This window comes from Balaenoptera ricei, chromosome 3 (assembly GCF_028023285.1).
Source record: "Balaenoptera ricei isolate mBalRic1 chromosome 3, mBalRic1.hap2, whole genome shotgun sequence".
Lineage (NCBI taxonomy): Eukaryota > Metazoa > Chordata > Mammalia > Artiodactyla > Balaenopteridae > Balaenoptera > Balaenoptera ricei.
In genome coordinates, this window is record NC_082641.1 from 39599444 (window position 1) to 39626171 (window position 26728).

Sequence of the window (26728 nt, forward strand, 5' to 3'; positions counted from 1 at the left end):
ACAGGGTGAATGCAGGAGACATGAGAATCCCAGGTTCTTGGATTTCATTCTAGAAGTCTCGGCACCACACCACTCCAGTGAATGTTCCTGCTCTTTTTATGTATATAAATCTCTCTGTAAAGAGATTTAAGTATTTTATTAGTTTTTTTGAATATAGAAATGTATAAAGAACAAAACCAAAACACCCTATAATTTTACCATCTAGATCATCTCAGTTGACATTTAAAAATAAGTAATATATGTGCATACTTAGAAAAAAATAAAGCTGTTCAGGGAAGTTCAAAAAAAGAACATGAAAACCTTCCTCTCTCTACGCCAATCCCTTTAACAAAAAGATTTTTGATTACGATTTTAAAGATTTCAAATGTTAGAAAAGCTTACGCTAGGTATAAAGATATAGTTGTTCTGTTCTAGTTCAAGCTTTTTATTTTCAGTCTACATTACATTCACTTGTATTCCTGGACACTATACATCCTCTAAAACCATCATGTTAATATGGCACCATGATATGGTAACATGATAAAATTGGGTAGGCCTTCAATAATATACAGTGTAATTCTCTCATTATGGAGATGAAGAGAGTTTAGAGATGGAGAGAGTGTGTGTAACTAGTAACTAGCCTAAGCCCAAAGTCAATAACTAATAGAGTCACTAATACAATTCAAATTTTCCGTCTTTAATGAGTATCTTACACTCAAATTCAAGAATCAAGAATCAAATATAGAGAAATTAAAAATGTATGTCTTAATGACAGATCATCTATTATTATTTTGCTTCTATAGAGAGCATATTTTTGATAAAAGATAGTACTTCCTAATATTTGTGCAGTACTAATGTTAGAACTACTCAGGCAAAAAAAAAAAAAAAAAAAAATCCACATTTCACCAGCTGTTTCACATGAGTCTGACAACTGTTTTTAAAACACTGCTAACCTTTAAGCTTGTATCCTAACATAACTTGTGTTTGTGTACCTCATTACAAATAGAAACGGGAATATTCTCTAAATATTAGACTCAACGAGAATTTCCTTAGCAATATCCTGGCCTCACACGCCCCAAGACTGTTAATGAAAGGAGGTAACAGTTCTTTTATATTAGCAATATTTTATCTGAGATGCAAATGCTCTGTTCTTCAGATTTCTTTGCCATTGTCAAAGGTATCATTATCTTGACAGAGTGAGAAACTTGAGGGATGGTGTTGCAGGAGGGAAAAAGACAACACAATGTTTGAGCAAAGTTTTAGGAATACTAAGTAGAAAATAAATGCAAAAACTCCCTAAAATGCATGTGTGTTTATGGAAGGAAGGAATTAGAATTAATTACTAAAATAAACACATCCAGAGAAATTAATACATTCAGTCTGTGTTCTTTGGCGTTAATATTCTGATGAAGGAACAGAGGATTTATTAGACATTTCATAAAAGAAAAAATGCAGATGATCCATTAAAATAGAAGATTTTACCTAATAATCAGATTCGAAAAAAGGATAATAATGATAATATCCAATGTGATCAAAAGTGGGAAAATGGAGTCTTCCATACACTGTTGCTAGGGGTGCAAATTGGTCCAATTTTCTGGAAGGCAATTTGGCTTGTCTTTTAACATTTTAAACGTGCATGCCCTTTGATCCATCGAGTCCAATATTAGAATCTATCCCAAGGAATTAATTGAAAAATGCACCAAAAAACCTAAGTGAAATGATGTTTATGGCATAGCTTATAACAACAAACAGCTGGGTAATGTCCTATATGTCTGTCAATACAATATTGGTCATTTATTTAATGAATATATGGCCATTAAAAAGAATGAGGGAGACCCATTTACACTGACACAGAAAGATGTTAATGATATACAATTAATAAAAAAGAAAGAAAAATAGGGACTAGGCTACCAAAAATATGTTTAGAATGCTGTGTGTGTGTGTGTGTGTGTGTGTGTGTGTATACAGATATACACTTAGTTTGACATGGAATACTTTTATGTACTTCTTTATACACTTTTGTATTGTTAAATTATTTTACAACGAGCTTTTATTATGTTTATAATCAGCAAAGATAATAAAGATATTCTAATTTTGGAGGAATAAAAGAACATGCACATAACTGTTCATTTTTTTTAATTGGGTCGTGGGGAGTCATTTAGTCAAGTTCCATAAAACACTGAGGTGTTTTGTTTTCCTCTTTTTATTCTATATAATGTTAGCATTAAATTTTGCAAGTTGTTTTTGACATGATGTAGGCACAATAAGAATGCCTTGATTATGTAACTCAGGAGCTCTGATTCAGTATTAATATTTTGCCTTCATTTGTTAAGCTGTAATACATGCTACAATGATGTAGGGTGAAGTTATTTCCTAGTAATAACAGATAATATTAATGGAAACTTACCACATGACAGGTACTGGTCTAAATGCTTTAACTGTATCAACTCACTTAATCCTCATTATAACACTGAATAGTAGGTGCTAATGTTATCTTTCTTTTGCATATGAATTATCTGAGGTATCAAAAGTTTAACTAATTGGCCCAATATTGCAGTGCTAGTAAGTAGCAGAATCTAGTAAAGAAGTCCGACCTCTGAGCCCAACGCCAGTGCTTTTCTTTTGAGAAGACTTGAGATCCCTCGCTTGATTTATGCTTTCAGTAGAGGGGAAAAAAGTTACATGCGTAAAGCTATTTTCTGGAAATTATATAAATTAAGAGGCTTCTGAGAATCTTCTCTTTTATCCACATGTAGCTAAAAACCAGCATGAGAGTTAAATGCCGCACATTTAGAATAAATCAAGCCCTACAGCCGAGGAGAAATCCTGAAGAAACAAACTTCCGCGATGAGGATGCAGTGTATTGATTGATACATGCGCTGTAATGCAACGTGGAGGACGGAGGCGGAGGACGGCGAGACTCACACTCTGTGTGGGGGAGGGGAGAGGTGCTGTTGAGGGGACAATGTTAAAAAAACAAACGAAGAGGATTTGCTTGACAGGAGGAATGAAGGCTGTAGGAAGGTGGCAATAAGTTCTTGAAAGACTGATATTATTTATAAGTTTTATTGTTCTGTGGCAAATATAAAAAAACACAAACTCGTAGAAATCTTAGAAAGTACAGAACATCATAAAAACGACAATAAAGTCACCACATGCGGAAATCATCACATTGGAGGATGTTACCAGCTGGGTACAATTTTAACAGGCAGTGATCAGAGTGGAGACAATTTGGGGAGAACAAAGGCAGAAAGATGGGAAAGACGACTATATTCATGTGTTATTTAAATAACTGGAACAGAAAGAAGTGGAAGGTAAATCTGAAAGAGTAGAGGATTTGATCATAGAAGACTTTAAATGTGAGGGTGAGGGTGAGCAGTGGGGAGCTACTGAAGGTTTTAGTGCAAAGGAAGGATGTTTGAAGCCCAGCTTAGAAAGATTAACCTGATGGTAGCATCAGGAAAAACTGGAGAAAGGAATGATGGAAGTTGAGAGCACTTAATAGTTTATTACTGGGGGGAAGTCATGTATGTAATCCTAAACCAAAGAGAAAATAATAAATAGAAAAGGGACACATAATTGCAGGGATAATAAAATCCTGCACATCTTGCTTAAAATTACAATATCTCTTTGTGTGCTGTTTTTATCATCTTTCATTCTATTTTTCTTGTTTTGTAAGAGCTGTAATGTTGCAGGATTGTAGACCATCATTTTTGACAATTCTGTAAGAGTGGATAACCTCTTAATAAGTAAGTTGTTCTATCTTTGGAACAGAATACACAAGGCAATTAAGAATGAGTTCTTCACAAACTAAGAGGCTATGTTACAAAAAGATCAAGTTTTTACAAAAATTTGAACAAAAGCCCTGAAAAATTTAATTTTTGTCAAAAATAAATGTGTCATAAGGATTTATCGAATGTGAATCTTTTTATTGACTTCAGTTGTTGCATTAATAGCAGTTTATATAATATTTCCTATAAATTATATGACTTAGAAATGATAGACAATTCAGCAAGTCATTTATATTTAAACTTAAGGGGAAAATGATGTTATGATGACAAAAGTTTAGTACCATCTCTACATACATTTAATAAATTGCCTTGGTTTGCTTTGCATTTTTAGATATGGTCTGTTATTTTTTTTCCATAACTAGTGCTAAATGGTGTTATAATTCCTGCTGAAGATGAAAGAAACATTTAAGAGCAGTTAGAAGAGTTATTTGTGTAGGCACTCTGGCTTCTTTTCCCAGATCTGACCTAGGAAATATATGACCTCATGCTTCATCTTTCTAATTCCTGATGTAGAAATTGAAGAAATTGTAGAAGCTGAAGAAGTCAGAGAAATTGAAAAATTGAAGTCCCCATCTGTATGTGTGTTTATATATACACTCTAGGCATTCCTTAAATGTATACACAGTATAAACATATGTAGAAAAAGTTTTCCACTAAATTTTGCAGGACATATTTGCAGTGAACCACTGTAGGCATGCTTCCAGATACCCTTGCATTCCTTAAACCACTGCCTTCTGCTGCCTTAGCCAATGACTGATCAATGAGGGAGGAGGAAAGCCCAGCTTCCTTGCCTAAGTGGGGACAACTCTGATGCCCGAAGTTACGCTTCATGGGATTTTGCCTGACATGGCACCCTTCTTAGCTTCTTCTCTCTCCTTCCCTGTCCTGCATTCCATAGCTCCTTATCACTCTCTCCTGGGAGCACTTAATACTCTCCTGTACACGAATTCACTTCTCAGAGTCTAATTCTGGGCAACTCAACCTAAGACACTACAACCTAAACAACAAAAGTGAGCTAGTGTAAAGTTTACTGAAAACACATTGTCATCTTCTTTTAGAAAACCAGGCCATGGATATGATAACAGCAACAAGATGACCGTACAAATACATGAAAAATCATGGATTTAGTAAGAGCTTCTAAATGTGCTTTTCCAAAAATATTACCATGTCAGACTTAAAAGGAGAAAACATTCAATGTGATTCATCCTAATCATAACTAATAGCTGCCATCTATTGAATTCTTACCTATGATGATCACCGTTTAGCATCTGCACATATCTTATGCCATTTAGTCTTCATAACAATTCTATGATGGAGGTGTTTTCTTTATTTTTCATATGGTTAGAGTGTGGCTCTGAGATCACACAGCTTACCAAATACCTGAACCAGGATTCAAACCCAGATCTAATTTGAGACTAAAGTTCATAATCTTTCTACTTTGTCTCATTGACTATTTCTTCTATAAGAGCATCCTGCAAAATAGTGGGTGCCTATGTGTGTTGACTTACTATTGATTTTCCTCTGATATAGACAGGAAATGGTGAGGTAGTATTTATCCAATGACCTTCAGCAAAGAACTTACTCTTTGCAAATGAAAGCCAAACTATTCCAATTACTTTGAAGTGTTAAAAAGCAAGATTTCTCAAATCTTGTATTTTAAGGATGCCAAGATTTGTCTGGTTCTGGTTATGTTATGGAGGTGCCCATTAAGGAGGTCATCAACAACTTGCTTGACCAGCTAGTACAGGAAAGATAACAATAAACAATTATGCAAGTTCTGAGTCCAGACAGGGCTATTATGCTCTATACCCGAGGCTCACACATAACTACTTAGATTGTTTAGATGAGAACTCTGGCCAACCATTTTTCCGTGGTGGTCATTGCTGACTCCTGAAGTCTGATCAACTTATTAGATTCCTATTACAGAAGGCAATCATGAAGCACATTCAGTTGTAATGTTGTATCTTTTATCTGTAACAACTGTGAGAAAAATCAAGAATGTCCACGCAAGTATGGCACAAGGAGCTGGAGTCATTTCGCTCTTTGTGGTCAGACACAACAACATATAATTCATATCAGTCTTTGACACTGAAAGCAGCATAACTCAAGGGGAGGGCATTGTATGCGTCTGGCCTCGCAAAATAAAAATCCCATCTTCACATCCTGGGAGCTCTTCCTTTAACCCTATGGAAGCAAATGCTTTTCATCCATGGAATAGTTCTACACCTGGTGTACCACCTTGAGGATTTTCTGTTGCACCTTAACAATTACTTGGGTGAAGGGACTGCATTTAAGAATGGATGCCATATAGCACAGGGAGATTAGCTCGGTGCTTTGTGACCACCTAGAGGGGTGGGATATGGAGGGTGGGAGAGAGACGCAAGAGGGAGGAGATATGGGGATATATGAGAACGGATGCTATAACTGAATCACTTTGCTGTACAGCAGAAATTAACACAACATTGTAAGTCAACTATATGTCAATAAAAAATAAATAAATAGCAAATGATCTATAAAAAAAAATGGATGCTAATAAAGTTGAGTGAAGGGATGAATTGTTGAAGACAGGAAAGCTGACTTTTATTTCCGTACCAGTTGATTACTTTGGAATCAGAAGTAATTCATTCCCAATTGTCTCTGTAAACATGGAAAGTAATTGGATGCCACCATGGGTTGAATTATGTCCCCCCAAAAGATGTTGAGGTCCTAACCTCTTGTATTTGTAAATGTGACCTTATTTGGAAATAGGGTCTTTGTAGAGGATTGAGTTAATTATTCATGGTATACCTATTCAGAAAGTTTGCAATTCCCATTATTATTGTTTAGTAAGTCACTAACCCAGTATTTAAGGCCCTCTATATTCCTGACTCTATGTACTATTTTCAACTTCATTTTTTAATAATATCACATATAAATCATCCATAGTCTAGTCAAGTTGATGGCCTCAGAGTTCATTACACACACTGAGAAAATCCCCAACTTTCTGACTCTGTTTCTACCTTTTGGTGTGTTAAAAATGCCCTCTATTCTCTTCATTTTTCCAGGCCCTATCTTTACTTCAAGTTGCAATTTATCTCTCAGGATTCCCATAAGAATTTTCCAGAATGCACTGGAATGGGTAATGGTCTGATACTTTGAAATCCTATGCCAATCATTGCTTTGTATTATTTGATTCTCAATCTATCTAAATATGTTTTAAGTATGACTTTTTTGTGTATATCTTGTCTCTCTAACAAGCCTCAAAGTTATCTCTTCGTAGTCTTACTATATAAATAATTATTATCCAATAAACATCAATTGACAGTAGTGACACTGACAGTAATTGTCAATTTTTCAAGAAAATTGCCTGAAATTTAGAGATACCTATAAGAAAAGGGTAATCTCTCTATAGCTATCTCACAAGGCAAATGAATCAGTGTATTATCCGAATGTCCCAGATTGAGACAGATTAAATGGCTTCCCTAAAATTAATTATCCCCAGTGTTCAAGGTAAGATGGTCAAGAAAGAGGCAGAACCTGAATACAAACTCAGTTCTTCTAACTCCAAGCCCAAGACTTAGTTACTCATCTAGCATTTAAAAAATATGAATGGGGGTTTAAAATGAAGGAGACAAAAATAAAGATGAAGTCACTACCCTCAAAACATTTAAGATGTTTTGGGGATAACAAACATTTAATACCATACATCTGCCTCCAGTGTACCACCCAGTTTCCCTGACATAGAGAGGTTTTATTAATTACAGTATTTATTAGAGAATATATAGAAAGGTATTACGTATTTTGTCTTTCTGTAGCGTGTGGCCCTGAAGGCATAGTCAAATTTTATTGAGGAACGAACATGGAACTACTGAAGAGAACAAAAGATTTGGACAATTCCTAGGCGAGGACTTACAAGACCTGCTTAATATACGAGAACACAATTCATTTGATCCGTGGTGTAGGACGAATAGCGCTAAAAATGTAATTTGATGAATTACTTTCTGAAAAAATCTTTAATTCAAAACTTGCTAGCACTTGTACAAGAGTCTTTATGAGCATATAATATATATCAGAGTGAGAGAGAGCAAGAGAAGCACCTTGTAACCCCAGCCAAGATTTTCCACCCTTTCAAGAACTCAGATATAGCTTGTCAATGGGAAAGAACAATTATTGTTCTTGTACAAATATGGTGCATGTAAGCAGGTAAGTACTTAATAGGTGCCATATTTTCCTACATGCCTGCTTTCCAAACATATAGATCAGCATAAGAGAAAATGTGCAAGAATACATCAGGTTTAAAAAGTGCTTCACATACCCAAATCTACTTCTTTTCTTGGTTCTTAGTGCATTTTCCAGTCTAGGTTAACTTAATCTCCTCAGCACTGGAAAATTCAGTAAGTGAGTATCAGAGTGGCAGTTAAAGTATGGACTGCAGTTTTGTTGCTGACAATAGTAACAGTGTATTCTGACAAACTATATGTCTCATTCTCTACAAATGAAGGAATTGAACAGTACATGAATCTTTTTAAAGATCGCCAATTTATTTACTAGTGGGGAAAATCTCCTACTGCTTCTGCACACACCATTCCCTCCCATCAGTGAGAATCAAATCACGTTTTTTATATGCAGGGTTTGTAAACTTGGGTTAACAAACCTGCCAGGAGACATGAGGGAGTCCCAGTAATCGAGACTGAGAGAATATTAGCTGATCAAACATCAGCTCCTTCCCTTAACTACTTTTCATGATTCCTACCCTCATCACTATGCTTTTTGAGATGATCACTGAATTCTCACCAAACTCATTAAACACATCTATGGTTTTTTTCTCACTTTATGCACTATACACTTATAAGAAAGTCCACAAATCTAGCAAAAATATTTTAATATAACTTATATGGTTTTGCTTGGGTATATGATGAACAAGATGCCATTGTGTGTGTGTGTGTGTGTGTGTGTGTGTGTGTCTAATTTTTATCAGGCCTCTCCCTTCTCTCTTTAGGTTCATCTTTTTGAAACTGTCTTATTTCAGCATTAATTTTTTAAATATGTAATTTTTAAAAATTTCACACTTTTATCTTGTGCTTTTCACTAATGATATGGGAAAGGAATTTTTTAAAAAGCTAGCTACACCAAAAAGCATGAAGATTGAGCAAGCCGTAATAGATATAGATATCCTATAGTCAATAGAAATGCTATATGAAACTGTTTCCATTCCTTTACATTTACAGAAAGTTCAAGAAAACTTCTTTTTCATTATCAATTTTAAGCTGCAAACAAGCAGATTAAAAAAGGCAGGGAGACCATTACTGTCCGAGAGAATTCATGTTTTTCATGTAGGGGTGAAATAAGAACTATATCCTGAGCTTTCTTGGAAAGAAGCCACTTATCTTCCACAGAGGTCTGATGGGGTTTCCTGAGCTTTTTCCTGGCAATAGTCAACTGTTGTTTATGGGACCATGCCAAGACGCCATGGGGTTGAGGGACTTTCATTTGGACGGATGGCCTGTCTGGCCCTCTCCTTGGTGCTGGCTGTTTCCAAGGCACTTGCTTCTCCAGGCTTTGTTTTAGTAAGCCAGGCTGGAAAAAGGCCACTCTGCACGGTCCTTGATGGATTAACATCCCCAAATGATTTCTTGGCTTTGTTACCTCAACCTGAACCACCTCCCTACAAAGCTTTCCTAAATTGCTGCAGCCTCTCAGCACCTAAATTCTATCTTTCCCTTGGCACACAGCACATTTTGTATGGCTTTGGAATTCAGCTTGTGTGTGGTTTGGTTTCTACTGGGTTTGTAAGCCATATTTGAGTGAGCACTTGCAGATTGCTTTATACCTATAGCACCTAGTATGTAGTAAGTCCTCAAAAACTATTTTTTGATAATAGTATTTTCCTGTCATCTTCTCAGGAAGCAAAACATATAATTTTTATATTATAAGATTCTGTCATATTCAGAAAATATTTGAGATCATAGGTCTAGGTGTGTGGCCCACAATCTACATTATATTTATCTTTCCCTTCCTTTTTTATAATTGCACAAAACTTCTGATCCTTCCCTGTTTCCCTCTGCCTCTTTCTCAGATACTAGCACACACACACAAACTGTAAAAATGTACAACAAACTTCCCACACACATGCTCATCTTTCAATAGGATTCTGTGAGTAGAGGTTAAGAGCATAGAATCTGAAGCTAAACTGATCATTCCTATACCAGCTCCCACAATTAGTATCTATGTGACAGTGAGCAATTTTGTTAGTATCTCTCTGCCTCAGTTTCTGCATCTATAAAATGGGGTTGATAATAAAAACTAACCTCATAGTTTGTTGAGTTAATCATGTAAAACTTCTAAAAGAATTTCTGGCTTCTAATGAGTTGTATCTTGATATTGTCCACTATTATTATTTTGGAGTGTCTTAGATAAGATGTTACTTCTCCCTCTCTGGATCACCATATCAGATCCGATTTCCCAAATGTCCAATCTCAACTCATTGAAGAAGTGGCAGTGATAGTAGAGGCAAGAATCTAAATTAAAAAGCTAGGTGTTCTTCTTCTTGATGGAGGGGGTCCAAATCACCAACACTTAGTTATTTAATAGAAAAGATGCTAGTCATGAAAGAGCAAATGATTTAAATAAATAAGTTTATTTGGACCGCAGAGAGGTTTATAAATCCTTTGTACAATTTGGATTTTATATGGCTTTGCACAATCATTTCTCTTGAAAGTTTGTGTTTGGAACAGTTTATCTGAAGAGCTGAGATTGGATACATAAAAATATTAGTGAGTCACAGTAGGAAAAGGTCCAAGGAAAAAGATAACCAATTTTTAGGTGCAATAGTTTGGTGCTAAAATGATGCTTTCTGTTGCTTCATCTTTGTACTATTTCTTGGTTTCCCCCATGAAAAGCTTGCTAGTGGATGAAATAGCAGATCATCAAATGCTCAGTATTTAACATGGTTTTGAAAGGACCTAAAGTAATGGCTGAAAGTGAGGTGGAAGACTTGAAGATCATAGCAAATGAGGATTTAGGGTTTAGCTTCAATGCAGGCATATCTTTGGCAGTGATAACTCTGCCTCACTTGAAGGTTCCCCAAATTATGCCGATCAATGGGGATTTGTATCTTGTACTGCGGAATAAACCCAGAAGCATGACTCCCGAGGTTATCTAATAATTGACACCTGTTCTAATTCTGCAGGCGGTGTCACATTGTTCTTGGAAAACTGAAGTTGATGCGGTGAACTTGGCCCAGGTGAGAATGTCTGCAGTATTTGTCCCAGCAAGGATGTATACTGGACTTCTCCAGCTTTATGTGTATAATGGTCAGTCTGGAAGTAAAAGGTTATGTTTATAGGAGACCTCACTTAGAAGTCATTCCAGTTATTTATGGCTAAATAACAAACCATTCCAAAATGTTGTGGCTTAAAGCACCAACAAGGACTTATTTTGCTCATGAATTTACAAGTAGGCAGGAGTTGGCAGGGTGGCTTATCTTTTCTCTGTGAGTATCAGAAGAAGTGGCTTGACTGGGACTGGAGGATCCATTTCTCATATGGCTGGAAAGTTACAGTTGGCTGGCAACTGGGAACTTAGAGCTGTAGGCTGGGAATTTTCTTCATATAGTACTACTGGAAGCTGAGCTCTAAGAATGAGTGTTTCAAGATGCCTGGTCAGAAGGTGCAAGGCTTCTTATGACCTTGACTTGGAAGACCCTATCATATTATATTAGTAATTAAGAAAGTCATTAAGACAAGTCCACATTCAAAGGGAGGGGAATTAGACTCTATTTTTAATCTACTGACGAAGTTATCATTCTCAAATTTCTACTTATCAGTGAGCCTATTGATGATCTCTCTACTATATATACTCATGGTGTTGATTTCTTTCTGTTTGTTTTAGACAAGAAAATCTTGCTTGATATCCCAGGAAGTCTTTCTGGTCTTTTTGTCTGTCTTCCTCCCATTGACATTTGACAATAACATCATCTGCATGTTTCCACATATATCTCTATCTTTTAATTGGTGTATTGAAACCACTGACATTTAAAGTGATTATTGATATAATTGAATGAATACCTACCATATTTATCAGTGTTTTTTACTTGCCCTTGTTCCTCGTTTTTATTTTTGTTTTCCACACCTTTTCTGCCTTTTGTGTTTTTAATTGGGCATTTTATAATTCATTTTCTCTCTTTTCTTGGCATATCAATTATGTTTCTTTTAAAATATTTTTCAGTGGTTGCCCTAGAGGTTGCCATATGCATTTACCATTAATCCAAGTCTACTTTCAAACAACATTACACCACTTCATGGGTAGTGCAAGTGCCTTAAAATAACAAAATATTTCTAAGGCTTCACTTCATTGCTGTTATTCATTTTACTTATGCATAAGCATACAAAAGCATATATACATGCTTATATATCCTATGTTCTGTGACATCAATCAAGAATAAGGAAAATAAAAGATTTTTGTTTTACCTTCACTCATGCCTTCTTTGATGCCCTTCCCTTCTTTTTGTATATCTGAGTTCCTGACATAATTTTCTTTCTCTTCTGAAGAACTTCTTTTTAACATTTCTTGCAAGGCAGATCTACTGGCAACAAATTCCCTCAATTTTTGATTGTTTGAGAAAGTTCTTATTTCTCCTTCACTTTTGAAGGATAATTTCACGAGGTACAAAATTCTATGTAGGTGTTCTTTTTCTCCCAACACTTTAAACATTTCACTCTATTCTCTTTTTGCTTGTATTGTTTCTTCAGATGTAATTCTTATCTTTGCTCCTCTGTAGATATTTTTCCCCTCTGGCTTCTTTCAAGATTTTTTCATCTTTGATTTTCTGAAATCTGAAGGTGACATGCCTTGGGGTGTATTTTTTTTTTTAGCCCTTATTCTGCTTGGTATTCTCTGAGCTTCCTGGGTCTATGGTTTGGTGTCTGGCATTAATTTGAGGAAATTCTCAGTTATTATGCCTTCAAATATTACTTCTGTTCCTTTCTCTCTTTCTTTTCCTGATACTCCATTACATATATATTATGCCTTTTGCAGTAGTCTCACAGTTCTTGGATATTCTGTTATTTTTTTCAGTCTTTTTTCTCTTTGATTTTCAGTTTGGGGAGTTTCTACTGTCATATCCCCAAACTCAGAGATTCTTTTGTCAGCCTTGTCCAATCTACTAAGGAGTTCATCAAAGGTATTCTTCATTTCTGTTACAGTATTTATGATTTTTAGCACTTCTTTTTGATTCTTTCTTAGAATGTCTACCTCTTCACTTACATCATCCATCTATTCTTGCATGTTGTCTACTTTTTCCATTAATAAGCTAAAGCCCTTAGCTTATTCACCATAGTTTAAAAACATTTTAGTATGATAATTCCAACATTCCTGTCATACCTGACTCTGATGCTTGTTTAGTCTCTTCAAACTGTGTTATTGCTTTTTATTGTGCCTTATAATTTTTTGTTGAAAGATGGGCACAATACACTGGATGAAAGAAACAATGGTAAATAGGTCCTTACTAATGTGTGGTAAGGTGTGGGGGGAGGGGAAGTATTCTCTGGTACTACGATAGGTCTCAGTCTTTTGGTGAGCCTGGACCCTGGACTGTGAACTTTGCCAGAGATTCTCAGGTTTTCCCTTCTTTAGTTGGGACAGTATAGCTAGAGGGGACTGCAGTTGGTTATTTTCCTTCCCCAGGTTAACTTAGGCTCTGATAAAACCTCATCAGGTTAGACTTTGGTAAAATACTTTCTCCTGAGAGCAGCCATTATTAAGAACAAAATCTTCTGGTGTACGGTAGTTCTATTTTTAGTTTTTTAAGGAACATCCATACTGTTCTCCACAGTGGCTATATCAATTTACGTTCCCATACGTGGAATCTAGAAAAATAGTACAGATGAACCTATTTTCAGGGCAGGAATAGAGACGCAGATGGAGAGAATGGATGTGTGGACACAGGGGGGAAGGGGAGGATGGGATGAATTGGGAGATTAGGTTTGACATAAATACACTACCATGTGTAAAATAGATAGCTAGTGGGAACCTGCTGTATAGCACAGGGAGCTCAGCTCAGTGCTCTGTGATGACTAGATGGGTGGAATGGGAGGGGAGGGCCACGAGGGAGGGGATATCCGTATACATATAGCTGATTCACTTCATTGTACAGCAGAAACTAACACAACGTTGTAAAGCAATTATACTTCAATAAAAAAAATTTTTTAAAAAGAACAAAATGCTCTGGTGTATTTCAAAGTGGCTCTCTTTCCCCTCCTTCTGCCGGAACATGAGAAGAGTTTTCTCCATTATTCAATGTGAGGACGTGGTAGAACCCTGGAGATAAAACTCACTGAAGCGCGGGGCCTCCTATGACTGGGTCCCACTGGAGTTCTTAACCCTCAGACTTGTCCACCCTAAGTCTCCAGTCCAGTGGAGGTTTCTGCTCAGGGATTTCTGCTCAGGTAAGTTGTGATTCCCTGTGTTCACCTGTTGACCTCTCTCCAATTTGGGGGGCAGTAGTTTGCTCTGTGACCTCCTTCTCTGAACTGTTGATTTTTTCAGTTTGTTCAGCTTTTTGCTTGTTGTTAGGATGGAGTGGCCACTTCCAAACTCCTTACATGCTGATGGGAAACCACAAGTCCCAATTCATTACCTCTTTAATGGTTAATATCTGAATTTCAAGAAAAGAATTAGACACTTAGATATTTTGCTGGCAATAGCTATCAAAATAGAAATTTTAAGTAAATTATGATTTTGAATTATATTAGTTTAATAAATATTTGAAGAACATATTGAGGGGAGTTTGGAAAATATTTCCACTCTGTGCTGTCTACTCCATACCAGCATGTACAGTTTGAACGTGAGGTAAGCTAAGGGGAAAGAAGGAAAGAAGAAGCAACAACAAAAACAATGAACAGAGGGGCGAGATATCCACCAGACACTTGCTACTGGGGGGAAATTCATATTCTCTTATTCTTATGACTGAATATATGAGTATATCATAAAAGTAGACATTCAATTAGAAGAGAAATAAAATAAAGCAAATTGTGACTTCTGTACTGACTAATGCTGGCTAATGACTAATGACTAACCTTCATTTCTTTTATTTCATAAAACTAATGTCTGAGTCTTTTCTCATGATTTTCATGTATATGAAAAAAGTACTATTGATACCTTAATTCTAACGTGGAGAATAGTCACATGGGTACTTGTACTTCTAACCACTGGGAAAGGAGTGTGTTACCTTCTAGGGCAAAACTGTCTTATTGTTGCAGTCATTGTGGCTGGTATTGAATCCTTGGGAGCAGGCAGCATGTGGCACAGCTTGACCTTTCAGATCAGGCAGATTAAGAACATTCTATTTTCCACCCAGTCAATGCAAGGCCCATGGTTAATGATTACTTAGAGCATAAATCCCACAGCTGATTTGCTGTCATTTGGAAATGATCAGAGCCCATGTCCAGCAAAATCTGGCAGTGACATTTTTGGCAAGCTCTTTCAATAACAGATGCTTTCAGAAATGAGAGAGAGCAAGCCAGGATTGGGGGTGGGGGCTTGGGCGGGGTCTGAGGGGGTGAAAGGAAGCAGCATATATTTTACGTAAAATTTACTTTGCTTATAGTTCGACCATGTACCCTCATTCTTTCAAAATGATGGGTTGACAGTGGAGACTTGGAGTGTAGTCATACATTACACGTCACTACTAGGATGGAAGAGCATTGTCTGCTTTCTTACTCTGAAATAATTTCAATCACCTCAGGCAATAACTTTTTCTTAATATTCATCAGGATACTTTTTTAGGTCACTAAAAGGGGAAATCTGCAGTGCTTACCTTTATTAAAATAGAGAAGTAGATATAGAGGAGTAGAATTAAGGTGAAGAGTCATAAGAATAAGAGAATATGAATTTCCCCCCAGTAGCAAGTGTCTAGTGGATATCTCATCCCTCTGTTCATTGTTTTTGTTGTTGCTTCTTCTTTCTTTCCCCTTGTCTCACCTCACATTCAAACTGTACATGCTGGTATGGAGTAGATAGCACTGTGTGTCTACTGGATAAAGGGCCTAGGCTGAGCTGGGGTAGACTAAGGTTTCTAGTCTGTGAGGTTTTCTTGATGGCTTTCATCAAAGCCTGGCAACTTATGTCACCCTACATTTGAGATGTGTTCCAAAAACACAATGCATGCAACTAGATAGCTGATCAAAATTGTAAGGGAGCCAGAGTTAGCTTTTGATTCTGCTCATATTTCTTTTTCTGAACTGTTGCTTTGCTGACTTTCAGGCACACAGATCCGAAGAGTGGCCAATCTATAGCTGTCCAGATCCACCAACTCCACCTAAGGCTACTCTTAACCAAGTGCTTCATACTCGAAAACTAAATCTCTGGTGTTCATCCAACTCACCTTCGATCTATATTCTTATTATTCTCTGAGCTCTGCTAATATCAAGACTATTTATTTGGATCTATGATTATATTCATACTCATCAAGTCATGAATGACTGACAGGCAACTCTTTCTGAAGTATCCACATGTAAAACAAGTGCTTATTAGAATAAATTATTCTTGAATAATAAGATGACTAGATTGGAAGATGAAGAAAGAGTACACCTATAAGACATTTGATAATTTTTCTCCCTCTCTTGTTATATGTACAAGTTAAACAGCTGTATTAAAATGACCTTAAAATATAAAGATAGATAATGTAAGACTGATATAGAAACACTGCCTTCATTGACATGTAGCTCCCATCAGATCCAAGTCAGCTGCTCAATTTGTTGCTATCTCCCAGTAAGTGGGAAGAGAAGGGAAAATACATATTGTTTCTACTCCCATTCCATTGATCAGCACATAGTCACAGGACCTCACAAAATTTCAAAGAAGCCTGGGAAACATACTCTCTTGCTAAGAAAAGATATTCTTAGACAAAACTACCATGCTTTAAAGAATGTGACCATTACATTATCAAAGAAAAGGAGAGTGGTTAGTGTTAGATAAATACAAGCACTACAGCATTTGGTCCAGAAGACAGTGCCATTAGGTAGATTTGATGTTGGTTAAACTATATTACCCAGAGAGTTTTGAGTCCTATATTGATTGCAATCTGACATGGTTATTTCTTGAGGTAAGCCAAGAAAAGCTTCATTTGAGTGTTACCCCATGTACCACAAAAACAAAGATAGAGAATGTGTTCTCATCAACTTTGAAGACGACATAAATGTGAGTAGGGAAACTAGTTCACAAGAGGACAGAATCCAAATTCCATAAAATCTGGGCAGATTGAAATAATGAGCTGAAATTTAAAAGATGGGAATTAATAAATATTAAATGGAAAGTGGCTTTAAGCTCAAAACAACTATATAAATATGGAATGACTTGGCAGTTCATGTACTAAGGATATGAGTTTCCTTAAGCATAATCCAATAAACATTAGTATTGAGGCATAGCTGCCCAAGGAGTAAATACATCTTTTAAAAGGCAAGTAATGATTCTACTGAAGTCTGCATCAAATTGAACACATCTTTATCATTGTCATTAAGATAAATGCCACATTTGAAGGGGGCTTCAACAACATAGAGCACATATATAAAAGGACAATTATTTCATATCTCGAGTGATTGAAAGAACTACGAATATTTTGGAGAAGACAAGGTTTATGAGAGACAATGAATGATGACAATCTTCAAGTATTTGAAGAACAAAATATGTAATTCTTTAGCACCAAACTGGAACATTTGGGTTATACAAAGATAGATTTTCAATTCAGTATAGGAAAGTTATTTCCAATAGTAAAACTTAAAAAAATGGTATATCTTTGAGGTGAGCAATGTTTCTAATCTGTATTCTTTCATAACTTCCAAACTTTCTTCCAACTCAGAGATTCTATAATACCATTATGTATTTTTGAGCAAAGTGATTCCTTCAATTCTGCATATGCATGGATATACAGGCATATATACAAACATGCACACAAACAGTCCATTAGACATAGGATAAATGGCACTCATATTGGTTCCCTGGTAGGGTGCACTACATAACTACTACCTCCACCAATCTTTTACCTTTGCCGTGACTTTCCCTTCTATAAGGGGTTAATTAAAACATAACCATGGTTGCTGGTGTAGTATCAAGGAATAGATAGTATGCAGCTTTGAAAACTAAAGAAACTACTGCAAGTAATTAGAAAGCCAGAATGCATTCTTCCACTCCAGTTTCAAGATTGTAGATGTGATCACATGGTTCTTACTTTATCATTGGGGTGTAGTGGTATAAGCATTCTAAACTTAACATCACATGACTTGAGTTTGAGTCATTGACCTTGGATATCTTTAGTCCCATGAATTTTGTCAAATCACTTAGTCTCTCTTCTCCTTGATTTCTTCATATTTAAATGAGAATAATGACTGTCTTACAGTATTATCCTAAATGTCAAATGAAATAACCATGAAAAAACTTCTGTAAATTCTATACCAGTAACTTATTACTAATACTCTTCCTGGACCACTGAAATGTTTTCAAAGACTAAATTTTTTCTTATTCTGAATTTCTTATTTATCCTGTGGATTATCTGTATCCTCTTTTCAATTTCAGTCTGGCTTTTCCCTGCCACCTGTCACACATCTGGACCATTTTTTCCATTCCCATGTTTGTTCCCTCATCCACTCCCATCAATTACTGATTTCTCAAATTAAAATTCATTTTTAACATTAGATGAAGAAAAAGAACACGGGGGAAAAAGTGGCTGTAAAATAGCATATAAGCAGAAAGCCAGATATAACTGCTCTTTAAGTTAATGGAAGCATTGAACAAACTCAAAGAGCAGCAAGTTAGCTAGAGCTCAAAACCTAGAAGGGTTTGGAGGATTCCAAAGATCATAAACTACTTAGTATCTAGAAAAACCAACAATTTGCCAGTAAGGAAGCCATTGGTCACTACAATGCCCCACACACCCTTCCTCATATTTTGTTGCCTCTTCGCCTACCCTGGCTCCAGTAGCTTTTGTGCCTGACATCAGATAATCACTTTCATCTTCTGGGGCATGTCTGTGAGTGTGTGTCTTCTTCCAGGGACAGAAGCAGATGGAAAAGTGGAAATCTGAAGTGAAAAGGGCTGGATATTCATTTCTCACAAGTGGCAGCAGGGGCCATTGTAGCGACTAGGGTGCCCATGCCAAGAGGCAGTAAGAGTCCAGCAAAAAGACATGAACAAAGGTATAAGTGTTACCTCTGTAGGAAGTGGAAACTGTTCCTGGCAGATGCAGAAGGAAAATCAAGGAGAAAGATGTTCATCCCATCCTACCTGAGGTACAAGCTTAGCCAGCTAGAATCAAAGGTCTAAAGTGCATTAATGGTGGCTATCAATGACCTTGCTAGGCTGCTATGGAGAACACGAGTTCACTGGAAGAACTAATGAGCATTCTAGGTATCTTCTTTTTAAAATGAGAATTAGGGTAGTACAATTTACAATTTAAATTACTGGCCTAGCAGAACAGCACTTTAAAAAGGGACTCTTCTTACATACAGATGGCCAGTAGGCATATGAAAAGATACTCAACATCGCTAATTATTAGAGAAATGCAAATCAAAACTACAATGAGGTATCACCTCACACCAGTGAGAATGGCCATCATCAAAATTCTACAAATAATAAATGCTGGAGAGGGTGTGGAGAAAAGGGAACACTCCTACACTGTTGGTGGGAATGTAAATTGATACAGCCACTGTGGAGAACAGTAAGGAGGTTCCTTAAAAAACTAAAAGTAGAACTACCATATGATCCAGCAATTCTATGCCTGGGCATATATTCGGAAAAGACAAAAACTAATTTGAAAAGATACATGCACCCCAATGTTTATAGCAGCACTGTTTACAATAGCCAAGATATGGAAGCAACCTAAGTATCCATCAACAGATAAATGGATAAAGAAGATGTGGTTCATATATACAATAGAATATTACTCAGCCATAAAAAAAAAAGAAATAATGCCATTTGCAGCAACATGGATAGACTTAGAGATTACCATATTAAGTGAAGTTAAGTCAGACAGAGAAAGACAAATATCGTATGATATCACTTATATGTGGAATCTAAAAAAATAATACAAGTGACCTTATTTACAAAACAGAAACATATTCACAGACATAGAAAGCAAATTTACGGTTACCAAAGCGGAAAGGGGAGGAGGAATAAATTAGGAGTATGGGATTAACAGATACATACCACTATATAAAGTAGAAAAACAACAAGGTTTTACTGTATAGCACAGGGAACTATATTCAATATCTTGTAATAACTCATAATGGAAAAAAAATTGAAAAAGAATATATATATATATGTAACTAAATCACTTTGCTGTACCCCTGAAACTAACACAATATTGTAAATCAACTATACTTCAATAAAATAAATAAGTAAATATAAAACAGACTCTTCTTCCATAAGTAATCTAAAAATTTCTCTATGATTTAGAAAGGACAATTGAAAACTGATGTCCAAAGCTGGTTACATGAAAGCACTGTCTCAGTCTTCTTTAGGTCAGGTGAAGCTTTGGGGCTTAGAGCTCATTATGAATGTAAAATTTTGTATGAAAGTGACCAACCCTATATATCAGCATATTCTTCATCTAGGGTACAAGGAGGGTCACAGTCCTCTAATTGCAAATGACAATTTTCAGAATGTGAATGCATAAATGGAGATTGGCAAAGAAAAGTGATACTTGAAGTATTCTTTAAGCTTCAGGTTTTTGTTATTAATCCCAAAAGTCATAGTTGAAACATTAATAAAATTTATATTCATTGACTCAGAAAGGAAATTCTGGGGTTATATTACACATTTCAGCTATATGTGCAACATTTTATAATACTTCTCAAAACTTCAGAAATATCTTAAGCCTCCCCCCACCGACTCCTCTAGTCAAAGTTAATTATTCATACCTCTGTGTTCCTATGATGTCTTGTACATATGTTAATTATAGCACTAACCACATTGAACTTAACCACATAAAATTTAAGCATGTTGTTTTTCCATGTTAAGTAGTGCTACAGACTGCATATAAGGGTATTCCATTTCTTGAATGTGATCCACAGTCTCATATCACTTTCATCATTTATTCATTGCTCAGTGAATTGTGCCAAACATTATTCCGGGCACTAGGTATGGCTCATGGGAGGTATTTGAGGAGTAAACATAAAAACATATCTTTAGAATTCAAAAAGATACATACTATTTTAAGAAAGCAATCTTTATTTTCTGAAAATCAGAAAGACCTCACAGAGAAAGTAGCATCTGAGATGAGTTGGGAGGAAAGATAAGATTTTGCAGGTAGAGGTTTCAAGGAGCGTGTGGAAGCATCACAGGCACATGGCAATGCAATTATACCATCTCATTTTACCCATTAGCCTTTGAGTTTCTCAGAGCCAGAGACAGTGTTTTACTCATTGTGTTAGCTTGCTAGGGCTACCATAACAAGGTACTACAAACTGGGTGCTTAAAAACCAAAGAAATTTATTGTCTCACAGTTATGGAGACTAGGAGTGCAAAACTGAGGTTTTGGCCAGAGCATATTTTCTGTGGAGTGTCTGGAGGAGGATCCTTTCTTGCTTCTTCCAGCTTCTGGTACCACATGCATCCCTTGGCCTGTGGCAACATAACTCCAATCTCTGCACATGACCATTCTCTCCCTGTAGACAACGTGACATCTCTACACTATCTTCCTTCTCTGTATGACTTTGTGTCTTCACGTGGCATTCTACTCTTTCTGTGTCTGCGCCAAGATTCCCCTATTCTTCTAAGGCCATCATTTATATTGGATTAGGGCCCACCCTAATGACATCATCTTAACTTGATGACAGTTGCAAAGACCCTATTTCCAAATAAATTCACATTCACAGGTACCCAAGATTAAGACTTCAACGTATCATTTTTGGGGACACAGTTCAACCCTTAACACTCAAATTTACAACCCAAATATCTATCAATGAAATCTACCAAATTCTAGGCACCTGGTACATGGTGGCTAAATAAAATGTTCTTACATCCTACTGAAATCCTTACATTGTCATTTAAAATTATATAGTTTACTATTGATTCAGGAAAACTGAGAAATTAATGATTACTATTATATGAAAATATTCAACCTACTTAAAAGTTGTATTGTCACCCTTAGCCATGTCTTTCTCTAGTTAAACTATTCAAACACTTTTCCATATAAATCCTATTTTCTAGCTCTTCAATCATCTTTGTTACCCCTCTGTATCCTAAAATTGAACTTGTAGTTTATCCTTTCAGAAATATATTTTGGGCTACTTCAGACCCTCAAAAGATTTAATATGCAATATCATTTTTCCTAAACCCTTGTTCCCTTTCCTCTGTAACATATTTTTCCATGTAGTTAACATGAAGACATCGAACGCTTTATAATAACTTTGGGGTTTGAATTTAATAATTTTTCATGAGGAATGATCAAAAATATGGCCAGAGAATTCATCTATGAACTTGATGACTTTTTTATACTTTAAAATGAGAAGTCACATCGAAGACCATTGAAGTTGAACTGGCATGTTTCACCTAACCTCCCAAGATAACTTTTCAGTTGTGTTTGATTAAACTCTGTGAGTCACAGTGCTCTCTCTCAGTTCAGGGCTCTTTGCTACCTATGGGCCTTATTTTACATCAGGAGCAGCTGAATTTCACATCTATATTTGCCACCCTTCTGGATCCTTCCTCCTGAGCTTATTAACACCATCCAGCAGCTACCTTGAAGATATACTGCCAGGAAAAATAAATGTTTTCTGCAAGGAGCAAAAGAGTTTTCTACTCCCATATGTCAGCACTTCAGATCAGGCTTATTGCCGAAAACTAATAGCATTTAAACAATAGTTTATTCAGGTGAGAGTTACGAAAATGCTCCTCTTCTGAGATGATACACCAGATCTTATTATTCAAGAAAATTGGTTGATTTTGCATCAAAAAACTGAACACATTGAAAATGAAGCTAGAGATTCCTAGTCCAAGTTTCACACATAACTTGCTCCTTAACAACAAATTTTCACGTGACCTTTCAGCATCTCCATTTTCTCATGTGTAAAATTAAGAGAATACCATCCTTTTACCTACTGATTATGAGGATAAAGAGAAATCACATGCAGAGTCAATCTAAAATTATAAGACACTGAGCATATTTCAGATATTAATATTCCAACTTAGAATTATAAAAACGCTAAAATCTATAAATCAAGAAAAGTGACAAAAGAGCATCATTGTTGATTAATGGTTATTCACCATTCTGTGTCTGAATTTTGGGAAATTATCTATTTATGTTCTCTTTGTGTGTGGACTTTCAACCCAGAATATAATATGAAAATTCCATGTTATTATTGCCTTACATTTTTTCTGACATAGCTTACAATACTTTGGAGGAGAAAACTGTATAGTATATAGTATATACTATATACTTTGGAGGAGAAAACTATATACTCAACTTTAAGTTGAGAAAACTCAACTTTTGGTGAGTTGAGTTCAATGTCATAGAAAGTCACATATCCAAGATCCTGGGCTGAGGGGTAATAAACTTATTACAGCACTCACCCCTGGCTTGAGGCAGTTGCCATCTAGAAATAAAAGTGTAATCTTGCATACAGAATTCAAACGAGTGGAACCAGCCATGATTGTAATAAGGAAAAGTAAAAACGGCTGTAACACTGAATCCTGTTTTAGTACCAAATTATCAATAAAGCTGACGAAGGTCACCTGATTTGAGTAAATATTCTGACACAGTTTTGACAGACAAGCATAGATCAAATACAAGACTCAACAAAAGTATGAACAGTGAGACTGTGCATAATTTTTATTTTATTGATATTTTAGCTTCTCCATATTTCCTAATTTTGTTATGATGTACAATATTTAGCTGTGAAATTTAAATAAATACCTTAATTAATTGATTAATCACCACCCAATCTTTAAGGCCAAACATTAATATCATCTCCTTCATGAAGCCTTTAGCAACTCCTTAGTCAACAATAATAGCATTCTTGTTTGAATTATAGCTATTTGATAATATTTTATTTTTCTTACAAACTCAAAAAATTGCTTCCACAAATTCAGTTCAATGAATGTCCAGGGTCTGTATTGGGTTTATATTTGTATGCCCCTGTGTGCCTAGCACAGTGCCTTGTAATAAATATTTATTGAATTTGTTGAATTGAGAAGGTCATGATGACAAAATATGATAAATCATTGGCATCAACTACAACCATTTGATTACAGAATGAGAAAACTAACATATAAAGTGTGAGAGGCTTTTAAAAAGCATTTGAAAATACACTTTGAAAGAGGTATTAAAATGAATGAACAGCCAGTAGGAGTTTTTGAGTAGAGGAATGATGTGCTCTATGCATGAATTCAGCTCCAGATAAATATACTTAACTGTCTGACAGAAAATGTCACCATAAGATATTAGAACTCAGAGAGAAGACAGAGATTCAAACTATCGAGAAATCAATGTGATGAGTATTCTTGAAAAGGTTACGACTTTCAAAAAGCTATTTGAATTTGTTATTAGCAATAGTATTCTGGAGGGAGAAATGTGATTGTGTGATATTCTGAGGTGATAAGTTGTCTTATCTGGGACCCGTGAGGCCAAAGGAAGAGTTAGTAGGAAAAATGCACCTGATATACGTCCTTAAACTTTGTGTGGTTTGTTCTGGCATTTGAATACACATTAAAATATATGTCTATAAACAGAAGGTCTTTGTTATTCAGTGATAACCTTGCTGCTTCCTCAACTAGCCCACGAGACATAAAGAGGGTTATTTTCTGGAATAAAGGTCACTCTTCTGTTCATGCTTCATCACACAGATTACTGACGATTAGGGTTCTCCATTCTCTGGCATGGGACACAGATCCCCCCCTTTCAACACTGTAAAGTAATTCTGGCCATAGAAGACACAAAACACTTAGGTCATATTGTTTAGCTCAATATGCTGCCTTTGATTTGTAAGTGATACACAAGGCGACACCCTGCTCAGATCCTCCTTCAATAAAGAACTTGTAGTCTGAGCTACTTAGAATGCTGTCAGCAAATAGCCTTCACCTATCTGCCCCTTTATGCGTTGCTTCAGCTGCAGAAAGCCACCGTGGCCAAGTTCACACCCTTCAGAGCAGGGACCATATTATCTGATAGATTGAAGCAAGACTATAAAGGCCAGCCTATTTCAGCCTAACTCAGGGCAACTGTGATGAGTCATTTTAGCTCCAGAGCTCCCAGTGGGGTCAGCTGAAGTTGTTGTTGGGCCTGCTTTGCACTTCAACTTCTCCCTTGGCCCAATCTTCTTCTTTTGCTTTTGTTCTGCAGGTATTGATTCCAACGGCACTCCTTAATATATATCTTGCATACTAAATTTCACGTCAAGTTTGGCTTTGGAAAAACCAATCTAAAATAGAGTGAAACAGACAAACTTGGAAGCTGACTTTTTTTAATTGATTAATAACCCAAGCAAGGACTCAAAGAAAATAATAATACCAGAATACTAGAGAGCATTCTAGGCACTATGAATAGTTTATAGGAATGTCTTCAGCAGACAGAGCATGGCATAGATGAAGCTAGAAAAGGTAAGCTTCATAGAAGAAAGAGTGTCACAAAATTAAGCTGAAGAAAGAGGTGGCAAAGTCTATGGCTGACTATAGCTGACCCTGGCAGTAGGAAGGTGTGACCATATCATTGGGAACATTGAAAGATGGCAAGAGAAAGGTGGATTTTATTTGCTAAGCAATGAGAAGTTAGTGAGTTTTTAAAATAGGAGATGAGAATTTTGTTTTAGGAAACTCTGAAGGCGTCAGCGTGGAAGATGGATTTGGGCAGGGGGGCGGGGAGTTGGAGAAGCAGAGGATGACATTAGGAAGCTGTTCCACCTATCCCATTATAATGAAAGTCAGAATGAAGAATAAAAAACTGTGCATATGTGTGTGTGTGAAGAGGGAGAGAGAGAGAGGGAGGAATCTCAGAAATAATCCACAAGAGGAAATGGCAGACCAATATTAAAAACATGAATGAATCTCTTGTCAAAAAAAAAAAAAGAAGAAATGGCAGGAAAAATATATTATAAGAGGCTTACTATATGTGAATTAAATTGAGTAGCAGTCTTTCCAAAACTTTTTCTAGATGTCAAAGATCATTTCACGAATACCGTCTACTGAACATCGAAATCTACTCAATTTTGTACTAGGTACTTTTAGATATGTTTCATTATTTTCAGTCTCATACTCCTGTAAAATAGAATTTCTCTTTCTGGTTTGCAAACAAAGAATCTATTTTAAAAGATCAAAATCTAGAATTCTGAATTTAGAAAGGTCAGAGAGCCTTCCAATGTCACCTAGCTAACAAATATCAGAACTGAAATTTTAACACAGGCCCATTTCAACTGTCAGTTCTCTCAATCACTACAATACCACATATCTAAAATATGAAAGTTTCAATATTAAAAGAGTTTCCTTCTTTATTAAGTAGTGTGGGGCAAGCAATTTCAAATCTTCCATCCATGATCACTTCCTGCTGCCAACATATTTTTGAAGTAGTCTAACCCTAAGCCATTATGTCACATGGAAATCCAAGAGTAATAAATGGTCTAAAACTAAACCTGCAAGGCAAATACAAGTTCCCTCTACTCCTATTGGCACAATCTATTAACAGATGCTGTGTATACTTTTGTAAACTCATATTTTCTTAGTAGGTGTAGACGTTCTTTATCCTCTACTTAGCAGTTTGATTCTTCAGAAATTCACTGCTCTCTTCACTTGGAAGTTTTAGTGCCACTGAAGAAAGTACTATTCACAAAATGTTTTGTGTTATTTTCTCTGGTGTTCAGTCCGGAGTTCAGTGGAAAAGCAACTTTGCAGCAGGTCAATGATGAAAATAGAAAATAGAAAACATGCATTTGGGAAACTGGAACTGACTTTGGGCCAGTAATAGAGCTGCCTAACAGTTGTAATAAAGACTTACTAGA